Here is an 11,244-nt window from a genome sequence, read left to right as displayed (position 1 = left end):
TGAATATTCTCACTGATCCACAAGATGACTATATTGGAAGTTTTCTCAGCGACGCAGAAGTAACTTTAACAATCACTGCTCTGTACACTGATCGCAGGTCTGTCACGGTCGGATGGTGTAGCATGGAGCAGGACGACCAAGTGCAGCTTGGACCAGGGTTTATTGGCGGAACTCAAAAGGCAACTGACATGACATAGCAAACAATAACTTGACTGACTGACCGGGACGTGAAACAAGACAGCAGGGCATGACGGCACCAAGACAGGACAACACACCGAACGACAGGAACCAAAACCAATGACCAAAACCAAACCAATAACAATACCAATACCAATACCAATGATCCGACAGGGAGAGAGGGGCAGACAGGACTTTTATACAAGACAGGTAACGAGAGGCAGGTGGGAACAATCACACTGATCATGGGCACACAGGAGGGGAGGGGCGAGCACACAGACAGAAACCAAGACAACAGACACATAGTGGAGCAGTTGGGGGCGACGTGACAGAACCCCCCCCCACAAGGGACGTCTCCCGACGTCCCAAAAAAAAAAAAAACTAGGGGAACCGAACCGCGCCGCACTCGGGCGGCGACTTGGGGAACCGAACCGCGCCGCACTCGGGCGGCGACTTGGGGAACCGAACCGCGCCGCACTCGGGCGGCGACTTGGGGAACCGAACCGCACTCGGGCGGCGACTTGGGGACAGATCCGCACTCTGGCGGTGACTTCGGGGACAGGTCCGCACTCTGGCGGTGACTTAGGGGACAGAGCCGCACTCGGGCGGGGACCTAGGGGACAGAGCCGCACTCGGGCGGGGACCAAGGGGACAGAGCCGCACTCGGGCGGGGACCTAGGGGACAGAGCCGCACTCGGGCGGCGACTTGGGGACAGATCCGCACTCTGGCGGTGACTTAGGGGACAGAGCCGCACTCGGGCGGGGACCTAGGGGACAGAGCCGCACTCGGGCGGGGACCAAGGGGACAGAGCCGCACTCGGGCGGGGACCTAGGGGACAGAGCCGCACTCGGGCGGGGACCTAGGGGACAGAGCCGCACTCGGGCGGGGACCTAGGGGACAGAGCCGCACTCGGGCGGGGACCTAGGGGACAGAGCCGCACTCGGGCGGGGACCTAGGGGACAGAGCCGCACTCGGGCGGGGACCTAGGGGACAGAGCCGCACTCGGGCGGGGACTTAGGGGACAGAGCCGCACTCGGGCGGGGACCTAGGGGACAGAGCCGCACTCGGGCGGGGACCTAGGGGACAGAGCCGCACTCGGGCGGGGACCTAGGGGACAGAGCCGCACTCGGGCGGGGACTTAGGGGACAGAGCCGCACTCGGGCGGGGACCTAGGGGACAGAGCCGCACTCGGGCGGGGACCTAGGGGACAGAGCCGCACTCGGGCGGGGACCTAGGGGACAGAGCCGCACTCGGGCGGGGACCTAGGGGACAGAGCCGCACTCGGGCGGGGACCTAGGGGACAGAGCCGCACTCGGGCGGGGACCTAGGGGACAGAGCCGCACTCGGGCGGGGACCTAGGGGACAGAGCCGCACTCGGGCGGGGACCTAGGGGACAGAGCCGCACTCGGGCGGGGACCTCGGGGAAACACAACCGCACTCCGCGGCGACTCGGGGAAACACAACCGCAATCAGCGGCATACAAAAGTCAGTGCCGCAATCGGCGGCCACTCAGGAAGTCCGTACGGCAATTGGCGGCGACTCCGGAAGTCTGTACCGTGATTGGCGGCCACTCACAAAGTCCGTACAGTGATCGGCGACACTCGGAAGGCGGGGCTCTGCGCAGCGGCAAGAGCCATCACGCGCCGCAGCAGTGGGAGTGGAGCCAGGGACGATCGCGGGTCCGACGCAGCTGGCTTGGATGTCTGGCGACGTTCGCGGGTCCTGCGACGCTGGGGTGGAGCCCGATGGCGGCCGTGAGTCTGATGACGCCGGGAGGCACTCCAACGGCGGCCGTGGGTCCGGCGTCGCGGCACCAGAGTCCGATCGCGGCCGCAAAGCCGCTGGCGCCAGAAGCACTCCGATGGCGGCCGCGGGTCCGGCGTCGCGGCAGCGAAGTCCGACGACGGTCGCAGAGGCGATGGTGCCGGGAGGAACTCCGATGGCGGCCGCGGGTCCGGCGTCGCGGGAGCGAAGTCCGATGACGGTCGCGGAGCTGATGGCGCCGGGACAAGCTCGGACGACGACCGGGCGTCGCAGCGGGAGCTGGTGGTGGAGGGGGGTCCAAGCGCTGGTCGTTGTAGTGGTCGGATCATTCTGTCACGGTCGGATGGTGTAGCATGGAGCAGGACGACCAAGTGCAGCTTGGACCAGGGTTTATTGGCGGAACTCAAAAGGCAACTGACATGACATAGCAAACAATAACTTGACTGACTGACCGGGACGTGAAACAAGACAGCAGGGCATGACGGCACCAAGACAGGACAACACACCGAACGACAGGAACCAAAACCAATGACCAAAACCAAACCAATAACAATACCAATACCAATACCAATGATCCGACAGGGAGAGAGGGGCAGACAGGACTTTTATACAAGACAGGTAACGAGAGGCAGGTGGGAACAATCACACTGATCATGGGCACACAGGAGGGGAGGGGCGAGCACACAGACAGAAACCAAGACAACAGACACATAGTGGAGCAGTTGGGGGCGACGTGACAAGGTCATTTGCGGCTGCTGCTGTACTCTTGCCCGCTCCTCAGAAAGATATATACAAATTGTCGGCTGTACCCCACATCTCATTGTTTAAACCTCACAGTATAACGTGGGCAGATGTGGGTTCCCGAATTAAACTTGCTGGATCTGTGACTGATTATGAGGACAAAGGTGATGGGTGGAGCTACAGTACCAGTTGTGACGTGTGGAAGCAAACAGTGTGTGAAGTGGCTGTAGGCAGAGCAGGCGCTTGTGCGCTTCCCTGACTAGTTGACATTTGTTTGAGTGAAAAGGAGGAGGGGGAATTGGCTGGGCTTCCTGAAAAACTGTGGACCAAGGGCCCATCTGATGTAGGTCTTTTACGATCCATTTCCCCAGTACAGATCAAACCAAGATCAGAGTGGCGTCCAAGAGTTAAACAATATCCTTTAAAACAGGAGGCAATGAACGGGATTGCCCCTGTTATAAATGATCTTTTGACAGGAGGAATCATTAGGGAGTGTTCGGATTCTCCTTGCAACACTCCCATTTTCCCAGTCCAAAAGGCCGACAAAATTAATTGGCGAATGATACAAGATTTACGAGCAGTGAATGATGCAGTGCAAACAAGAGCACCCAATGTGCCTGACCCACACACACTTCTGAACACTTTGAAACCTAATCAGAAGTTGTTCACAGTAATTGATCTCAGCAATGCATTTTTCTCAGTGCCAATTCACCCAGACTCACAGTTTTGGTTCGCTTTTACCTTTGAAGGACAAAGCTATACATACACCAGATTGCCACAAGGATTTGCTGATAGTCCAACTATTTTCGTTCAAGCTATCATGTCCTGTTTGGCTGATTTTCAGATGTCAAACAAAAGCCAACTTCTAGTTTATGTAGATGATCTCCTGGTAGCCTCTGAAACTGAAGCTGCTTGCAAGGCAGACTCCTTAGCATTGTTACACTATCTCTGCAAAACAGGGAATAAAGTGAACAAAAATAAGTTACAATGGGTCAGACAGGAAGTGAACTATTTAGGTCACACTTTGTCGGCTTCTGGAAGACAGATACAAAGAACCAGAAAGCAGATTATTTCAGATACACCGAAACCTGAAACAAAAAAACAAATGATGTCATTTTTGGGGCTCTGCAATTACTGCAGAGCATGGATCCCATATTATGCGGAAAAAACACAACCGCTGCTGGATATTGTGCATGGAGTTCCCATGACAATGACAGAAAAAATCATGTGGACACCAGCAGCGGATGATGCTTTTGTAGTGCTGAAACAGGCTCTGATAGAAACCACAACTCTTATCTTGCCAGACTACAATAAAACCTTTGTGCAAACAGCAGACTGCAGGAATGGTTTTATGACCTCAGTGTTACTGCAGAGTCATGGCAGCAAACTAAGACCAATTGCATTATATTCAAAAAAACTGGATCCAGTGGCTCTGTCTTTGCCAGACTGTGTCCAAGCAGTATGCGCGGCGGCGCTTGCAGTGAGACAATCTGCAGATGTGGTGCTCTTTCACAAAATGGAGCTGCTGGTTCCACATGCTGTAGATGTGTTGCTGCTGCAAAGCAAAATGAACTTTTTGTCACCAGCCAGACATCTGTCCTACACTGCTATACTTCTGTCACAACCACACATTGTGATAAAGAGGTGCACAATCCTTAACCCAGCAACGTTGATCCCGTTGCCAGGGGATGGAACACCACATAACTGTTTGGATGCTACAGAACATCTACAGCTGCCCAGAGGAGATTTAAGTGACACGCCACTTGACAAGGGGGAAAAGTGGTTTGTGGATGGATCATGTTCAAAGGATCCTAAAGGAAACAATCAAAGTGGTTATGCAATTGTGAAATTGCCAAACCAGATTGTTGAAGCAGAGAAGCTTCCGTACACCAGGTCAGCACAGGCTGCTGAGCTGATTGCTCTAACAAGAGCTTGTCAATTAGCGGAAGATAAGGAAGTCACTGTATACACAGACAGTCAGTATGCGTTTTCTACTCTGTTCTATTTTGCGAAACAATGGGAGCGCAGAGGGATGACAACATCAACCGGTAAGCCGGTTACCCATGCCTCCTTGTTAAAAGACTTGTTGCAGGCCATTCTTTTACCTGCTAAACTAGCTGTGTGTAAATGTGCTGCTCACACCACTGGCAGAGATGAAGTCTCAAATGGAAACAGATGAGCAGACAAGATTGCAAAAGAAGCAGCTGCAGGGAGACATGGCCATGAAATTTTTTTAATGGGTTCAGAGGACACACAACTCATAGATAAGACTGTACTGACAGATATGCAGGGCAATGCTCCAATGGTGGAAAAACGAATGTGGACGACAAAAGGTGCAATAGTGGATACAGATAATATCCACCGCATCAATGACAAACCTGTTTTACCAAAATCACTTTTTAAGGCAGCAGCGCTTGCGACACATGGGCCTTGCCATGTGTCGACAGGAGGGATGAAGTCCATCATAGATCAACAATTCACTACCTTTGGTTTAGATGCTTACTTAAAAAAAATTTGTAAAGCATGTCCTGTTTGTGTGAAACATAATCCACAAGGAAACATGAGACCTAAGAGAGGCTCATTTCCAAAACCCTCTTATCCATTTCAAATCATGCATATGGATTTTATTGAACTCACACAAAGTGGACCTTACAAATACTGCCTAGTGATGATTGATGCATTTTCAAAATGGGTGGAAGTAGTTCCATCTAAACGCGCAGATGCCTTAACAGTGGCAAAAGCTATCTGCAAAACCATCATACCAACTCATGGCATCCCCCAAACCATTTACAGTGACAATGGTCCACACTTTGTGAACCAAGTTGTGCAGAACATGGCTGTACACCTTGGAATAACGTTAAAAAAACACTGTGCTTGGCATCCTTCGAGCGCAGGCCTGGTTGAACGGGCAAACTTTACTATCAAAAGCAGGTTGAAAAAATGCATGGAAACAACAGGCAGACCTTGGCCAGAGTGCCTCGACTTAGTGAAGCTCTATATGAGAATTACTCCCACTTCAGAAGGACTAACACCTTTTGAAATCATACATGGGAGACCATATAGACTACCAGTGTTCCCTGCAGATTTGCAAAAAGCAGATGAAGAACAGACCTTGGCAGATTATCTAATCAGGACGCTCAAACTGAAAGATGTGTCCAATGCAAATTTACTGCCGCCTGATCTCTCCCCCTCACAGGTGGACAACCCCATCAATCCAGGAGACTGGGTCTACATCAAGGTCATCAAAAGAAAGAACTGGGCCAGCCCACGGTGGGAGGGACCGTTCCAAGTTTTGCTTGCTACTCCCACGGCGGTTAAGATTTCTCAACGGCCCAGTTGGATTCACCTCAGCCACTGCAAGTTGCAGAGAGTGCTGGACCCCTAATTCGGAGTGGTGGGGAAGGCTAACTACAAAGGGGCCCCATCGTTTAGGGTGAGGCGTCTCAATGTTGGTGAAGAATTCATCGATCCCCACTCCGCTAGGCGAGGGGATGTCCCGGTGTCTCTGCCATCCTAGTAGCAACGGGGCTCCATATGCCAGATGGATCCTCTGCTGCGTTGTGGTTGGAGCGTGCTATGGTCTATTGACTCATCTGAACAGACCAAATGACAATGTTGCCCGTGGTAAACGATGGTCACATGATGAGAACTTTGAGGACTGGTCATTGGACCCCAGAAACCCATACGAAACCAACACTTGGTACCGGTATGTCAGGTTCACTGTGAGAGCTCACACACAGGAGGGATGCTATGTGTGTTCGAAACTCCCCCCTTCCTCCACGCAAGTTCGCTTGGAGGCCAGAGCAATGAATGTCACTGAAGCAAAATGTATGGCATCCATGGGAGGAGTTGGATATCAGCACCGTGCCGTCGCAGTCAAAGATGCCGACCCTTACCGCCCTGGACTTGCTGACGGTGCCTGTGATCAGCTGTTCTGGACAAATCTCAATGTGACTGTTAGAGGACGAACAATACCACAAGTGGCCTACACAGAGAGACCAGCTGGAGTGAATTACACATGTTACATCCAAGGTAACAAGACCCACGTCTGCATTAACGACGACTGCTCTCCAGGAGGAAACTGGATGGGAGCTCTGGACATCACCGATGAGTGTCAAGATAAGAGAGCCATTTCAGGTGGGGAGGGCTCTCCAACCAACATGGCTACACCATCGAACGGAACATACTTCATACAGAATGGCTGGTGGCTTTGTGGTCACAAGGTTTATCCGATGCTGCCCGCCAACTGGACAGGAGTGTGTGCACCAGTGTGGGTGACAGACCACACCTACAGGATACGACATCATCTGCTGACAGGAGCACACAACTCTTCTGGACGTCGACGCAGAGCAGTTGCAACCTTTGACCCTCATGACCCTGTCTGGGGTGCGAACGTTCCAGAGGACCATAAAGTATGGTCTGCCGGAGACAAAGTTGTCCTTGCGCTCTTCCCTCAGATTGGGGTTGGGAAACTATCGCTCTTCATCGAGACACTGAACTATCGTTTTCAATCCTTTGTGAATCTCTCACTGCAAGTCAACGATGGACAAAATAGAGAGATTCAGGCTATTAGACTGATGGTCTTGCAAAACAGGATGGTTCTGGACTTGTTGACGGCAGCACAAGGTGGTGTGTGCCACATCATTGGGACTTCCTGTTGCACATACATACCAGGAGAAAATGACACCCACATAAACGACGCCATGAATTCGCTGAAGAACTTACAGCAGGCCATGTCTAAAGACAAGGTCCCACATCAGTTTGATTTCTTTTCATGGCTATTCTCTGGCAACTGGTGGCAACTGCTGTTGAAATTGCTGTCTCCTGTGCTTGTTGTGCTGATGGTGTTGTGCTTGTTTACGACCTGCGTTATCCCATGTTTGAAGTCTGCTGTGTCGAAGTTTGTGTCCTCTACTGTAGCCCAGGTTCATATACAACTCCTTAGAGATGACGGATGTGATGACGATGATGAAACATGGATTGCGTAGATGCTGTTCTGTTGAGCATGTTTTACAGAAACTTGATGATTTGACCATCGAAAATGCTTCGCAAGTGATGGATACAATGATGTACTGTTTCTGTGTTTTCCTTTTTATTTTTTATTATTCATAGCATTCTGGTCGCCTGTGGCAACGGGGCCGTGTAAGAATTTTCCTGCTAATAACATCTGGCCAGCAGGTTTTTCGCTTACACAATAAGTTTGAGGTAATGCCTCATCTTCACTGGAATGTGTTGCTATCATTGTTTGTTGTTTTTATTTTTACCATTCTACTTTCTTCATTATACGTATATATGTTTTTTTTCCTTGCTTGTCTTTGTTGTTTGGGGTGGCATAATCATATGATAAATCAGGAGGGAGATGTTAGGGTTTTCCAGGTTATCTTTATCGTAGGATTATGTTGGAGTGCAACAGGTAATAAATACCTTACCTTGTCCTCCTTATCACAAGGTCATAAAACATCCCCTGACATGTTTAGACTAGAGGGCAAGGGCTTTAGCCAGCCTACCCATACCCCCACTCTGTTTCTCTTAATAAATATCCACGTGCAGGAAGGAGGGCAGATTTCATTCCTGTAGCGAGTGATCTCTCCACCTGCAGGTGTCTAAAAGAACTTGCCTTGTCTCCGTGTGGTTCTTGCAAAATAAGTTGGAGTGAGCAAATCTCTAACACTTTCCATGTTGTTATTGTGTTACTCTTGTTTTCCTCCAGTTTCTTGCTATAGTAGTTCCTTTTACTGTTTCTCATTATTTTGATCAATTTGTTTTTATAGGTCTTATATTTCAATTCAGCTTCTTTTGTTCTTATCTTTAGGAAATCTTTGTATAACAGGTTTTTTTTCTTGCAGGCGTTTAAGATTCCCTTTGTCAGCCATGGTTTTTCCACTGAGTTGTGTTTGACTGCTTTCCTTACAAGAGGACAGTTTTTATCATAAAGTTCAGATATAATGGCCATGAATGTGTTGTAGGCTTCATTTACATCACCCACATATACCTTTTTCCAGTCTTGTTTTAGAAGATCATTTTTGAATGAGTTAATTGAATTACTAGAGTTCATTCTACACATTTTAAAAGCTATAGCATCCTTTTTTTCCCTTGTACAGTTCTGGATCACCGCAAACACTGGCAGATGGTCACTTGAATCATTTATTATCAGTCCAGTTTTTACTTTCTTTTCAATCACATTTGTAAATATATTATCAATTATAGTGGCACTGTGAGATGTGATTCTAGTCGGACGAGTTATTGCAGGGTAAAGACTCATACTGTACATTAAGTTAATTAATTCTGTTATTGGAGTCAGCTGAAGTGGGTTCAGTAGATCTATATTATAATCACCACAGACATAGACCATTTTCGTATTGATTTTTCTTTCATACATTCTTGATAATAGTTCACTAAATGCCTCAATACTTGAACCTGGACATCTGTATACACAGCTTACCAAAATGTTTTTTGATGATTCCATTTCTATTTCAACAGTAATACATTCCATGAGATTATCTATTGCTTGAGACATATTTCTTACTATCTTACACTTACAGTTTTTGTCTATGAATAGAGCAACCCCTCCGCATCTTTTTCCCATCCTATTTAATGTATAACTCTCATACCCCTCTATGTCAATCTTTTCAGCCTGATCTTCCTTTAACCAGGTTTCAGATATTGCAATAACAGTAAACGGATTATTCATATCTTTTAAACATTGTTTGATCTTAGAGATGTTTGCTTTCAAGCTTCTACTATTAAAATGCATAATTGACATTGCCCTATTTGTTGCTACATTCTCGCTAAATTGCTCTACAGTATAGTATTTACAGTTCGTTTGATTGTAGTTGATAAAGAAGTTATTCACAGGATCAATACTGTTCTCTATATCAAATCCCTTATGATCAGTGTAATCAAATGTTTTCAAATCAAGTTCTTCATTTTCAGCTATTAGTGCTTGTTTGTTAAACAGACCAGTTGGAAAGGAAAGGCATTTGTCAGTACTGTTCATGATAGGTTGATAAGTTCACCAGGTTTTTTACCTTCCATGATATAAAAGTATCACAACTTGAGGTTCTAAGTAATGATGTACAGGTTACTGATCTCCTTCATACCGCTTAAGTTGCTCTATGGCACTAATGCAGAAACCATGAGAACTCTCTGCTGCTCCAACAGGTTTGATGAATACCTTACAACCTGCAGTCCAAGTGGACTGTATTTTACCGTTTTTCTTAAGAGCTCTTGCTTTTTTAGCTATTTCACCATTTTTCTTGGTGAGGTGTTCATTCATGTATATGTTCGTGCCTTTTAATTTCCTACCTTGTTTGAGTAGATTTATCTTACTTTTCCTATTTGTAAAACGGACAATTATAGGTGGTATCTTGCTATCTAGACTCCTCGTTGGCAGAGTGTGGCATGCCTCAATATTGATAGTGTCAATGACGATGTCTTTGCTGTGGAGGAAAGATTTTACCTGCTCCTCGGTTGTCTCCTCATGTTCAGGATAGTCCTCTGAAGCAAGGCCTTTCACAGCCTGCTGGTAGCTTCGTGGTTTAATCTTTAAACCTGTGATGATGACATCGCTCATTCTGGAATACTGCTCCAAGTTGTCTAATCTATTTTCCAGGGTGACTATTTTCTTATTTTGTTCAGTATTTAATTGTTTGAGCCGCTTCACCTCTCCCATCAGCTCTGTAATAATGGCCTGTTGCTTCATTATGGTTTCAAGAGTTGAAGACATCACTTCCATTGATAGCTTCAGTTCCTCCATGTCCTTCTGGAGCAATTTCATGGCCATCCTGACTATCAACCTATACCTGATGGTAGCTTTCTTCCTGGGGCTGGAGATGCTATCCCACACAACCCGGTGTCAGATGACCTCCTAGGGCGGCTGGTGGTGCCAACTCACTGGAGCTAGTGGTGGCTATCCTCCTGAGCCTGGTGATGGTAGTCTGCTGAGCCTGGTGGTGGTTGTCCTCTAGGGGTTGGTGGTACTAGCTTACTGAGCCTGATGTTAGCTCTCTTCCAGGGGCTGGTTGTGCTAGCACACTGGGCCAGATGGTAGCTCTCCTCCTGGGGCTGATGGTGTTAGCCTCCTGGAGGTCCGGTGTAGACCGCAGGTCCGGCGTTACTGGCACGCAGTCACCGACGGTCACAGGTCCAGCGTTGCTGGGACGAAGTGCAGCACCGACAGCGGATCCAGCGTTGTTGGCTCGAGGTCCGGCAACGGCAGCGAATTCGGCGACGTTGGAGTGGGACACTAATGTGACCGCGAGTCCAATTGCGCCGGGAGGATTCCCAGTGGCGGCCGCGGATCTGGCGGCCGCGGATCTGGCGTGGTTTGATAGTATTTCGCTTTAGAGTTGAAAATGACCGTGTTGACGAGTGCGGTGCGAGCTAGCTAGCAGCTTAGCATTCAACGGAACCGGAAGCTTTTGTGTACTTTTTTGTGTACTTCCAGCGGGCCGCGCACTCGCGCACGCCGCCCGGTTCAAATTTTCTAAGTGCAACGCACAATGAGATGCATGAGAAACGGCCTTGGTTACCATCACATTTGAAGCGATGAATACGAAGTT

This window comes from Syngnathus scovelli, chromosome 8, assembly GCF_024217435.2.
Source record: "Syngnathus scovelli strain Florida chromosome 8, RoL_Ssco_1.2, whole genome shotgun sequence".
NCBI lineage: Eukaryota > Metazoa > Chordata > Actinopteri > Syngnathiformes > Syngnathidae > Syngnathus > Syngnathus scovelli.
Note: the sequence above shows the minus strand (reverse complement) of the source record.